Source organism: Micropterus dolomieu, unplaced genomic scaffold, assembly GCF_021292245.1.
Source record: "Micropterus dolomieu isolate WLL.071019.BEF.003 ecotype Adirondacks unplaced genomic scaffold, ASM2129224v1 contig_14675, whole genome shotgun sequence".
In the NCBI taxonomy this organism is placed as follows: Eukaryota; Metazoa; Chordata; class Actinopteri; order Centrarchiformes; family Centrarchidae; genus Micropterus; species Micropterus dolomieu.
This window is the reverse complement of record NW_025743661.1, coordinates 2,732-5,317: the sequence shown is the minus strand read 5'-3', so window position 1 is coordinate 5,317 and position 2,586 is coordinate 2,732.

Below are 2,586 nucleotides of genomic sequence, written 5' to 3'. Positions count from 1 at the left end.
GGTTTGCTGTGTCTGTCAGCGTAGTGTCCAGAGCATGGAGGCGCTACCAGGAGACAGGCCAATACATCAGGAGACGTGGGGGAGGCCGTAGGAGGGCAACAACCCAGCAGCAGGACTACTACCTCCGCCTTTGTGCAAGGAGGAGCAGGAGGAGCACTGCCAGAGCCCTGCAAAATGACCTCCAACAGGCCACAGATGTGCATGTGTCTGCTCAAACGGTCAGAAACAGACTCCATGAGGGTGGTATGAGGGCCCGACGTCCACAGATGGGGGTTGTGCCTACAGCCCAACACCGTGCAGGACGTTTGGCATTTGCCAGAGAACACCAAGATTGACAAATTCGCCACTAGCGCCCTGTGCTCTTCACAAATGAAAGCAGGTTCACACTGAGCACATGTGACAGACGTGACAGAGTCTGGAGACGCCGTGGGGAACGTTCTGCTGCCTGCAACATCCTTCAGCATGACCAGTTTGGCGGTGGGTCAGTAATGGTGTGGGGTGACATTTCTTTGGGGGCCACATAGCCCTCTATGTGCTCGCCAGAGGTAGCCTGACTGCCATTAGGTACCGAGAGGAGATCCTCAGACCCCTTGAGAGAGACCATATGCTGGTGCGGTTGGCCCTGGGTTCCTCCTAATGCAAGATAATGCTAGACCTCATGTGGCTGGAGTGTGTCAGCAGTTCCTGCAAGAGGAAGGCATTGATGCTATGGAGTGGCCCGCCCGTTCCCAGACCCGAATCCAATTGAGCACATCTGGGACATCAGATGCTTTAGTCCAGGTCTGGGAGTAGATCCCTAAGGAGACCATCCACCACCTCATCAGGAGCATGCCCAGGCGATGTAGGGAGGTCATACAGGCACGTGGAGGCCACACACACTACTGAGCCTCATTTTGACTTGTTTTAAGGACATTACATCAAAGTTGGATCGGCCTGTAGTGTGGTTTTCCACTTTAATTTTGAGTGTGACTCCAAATCCAGACCTCCATGATATGATTTCCATTGATTATTTTTGTGTGATTTTTTTGTCAGCACATTCAACTATGTAAAGAAAGGAGTATTTAATGAGATTATTTCATTCATTCAGATCTAGGATGTGTTATTTTAGTGTTCCCTTTATTTTTTTGAGCAGTGTACTTCATCTAACTATTACACATGAGCGCCTGTAATAGAAGCCTTTGTTCCACCCTTACCAAAATAAAGTATACTTCAAGTTTATTTTACTAAGTAAACTTAAGTAACGTTCAAGTATATTTCCCAAGTATACTTTACATACTAAGTATACTTAGATCATAGTACTAGTAGCATACTTGTAAGTGTACTAATTTAATACTTCTTGGGACTAAATTGGCCCACTTTTTAGTATATAAAAGTATACTTTTAAGTATACTTAAAGTGTAAGAGTGGTAAACTTCGAGTTCACAACTAGTTTACATCCAAGTTTTATTTTGTACTGCAGTTGTACTACAAGTGAACTTATAGATATACTGCTAGTTTACTAGTTATATACTTCTAGCCTGGATTTGTAGTTTATGAAAGTACAGTTTTAAGTATACTACTCAGTAAACTACTAGTTTAATAGTTTTTATACTATAAGTGTACTTGTAAGTTTTCTTTCAGTGAACTTAACATCATACTTATAGTTTACTATTTATATATTATTTTTGCGCTGTGTACTACTAGGTTACTACTTAGATATTAGTATTATACTTGAAATATACCTTTTACTGTACTTTATGTACACTTGATGTTAACTCACTCTACCAGTGGACTACACATATAAATAAATATTCACAAGACAAACTCAGGAGTCAAAATAGTCAATTACTTTATATAAATATAAAGTTTTCAAACAAATATTGTTTTGGATGTCCAGTTCAAACAAAGGACAACACAGTACGAACACATAGCTAGCTACCCACAAACAGGTTGTACTTCTTTAGTTTCTGCATTTAAAGTATACTACTAAGTTTCCAATTAGCTTATAGTATTTATACTTGAAATAAACCATTAACTGTACTTTAAGCATGCAGACTTGATGTTAACTTGCATGTACACAACCAGCGAACTATACATGAACACAAGGTAAAACTCGGGAATGAAAATAGTTTTTTTCTCTACAAATCAAAGTTTTAAACAAATATTGTTTTGGATGTCCAGTTCAACAAACAGTTTTGTTGGCCTTTCGTCCTCCTCTTCCACATCCTTCATCCACCTACTGTTTGGCTTTGTCTTCCTCTTGAGTGTTTGGTTCCAGATGTCTTCACCCTTTATGAATTCCTCCCTCTTCTTGCAAAGGTCACTGTAGTTGTCTGTGAAAAGAGTTTGTGTAAATTACACTGAGCAAATTAAAATCCCGACTGGGTCTTTGGGCTATGTGTTTAAGCTCTCCTTAACAGACAGCTTGTTGGCAATATTAAATTAACATTATCCACAATTTTAAATTATTAGTATCCAAAAACACAAAACAAACCTAGTTATGCTAATACTTGAAGTTAACCATTAACATTAAGCTAGGTGACAGATTAAGTGCTAGCAAACTTACCCCCGAGCATTAACACCTTAGCAGGAAAAAAGGCCGGACCA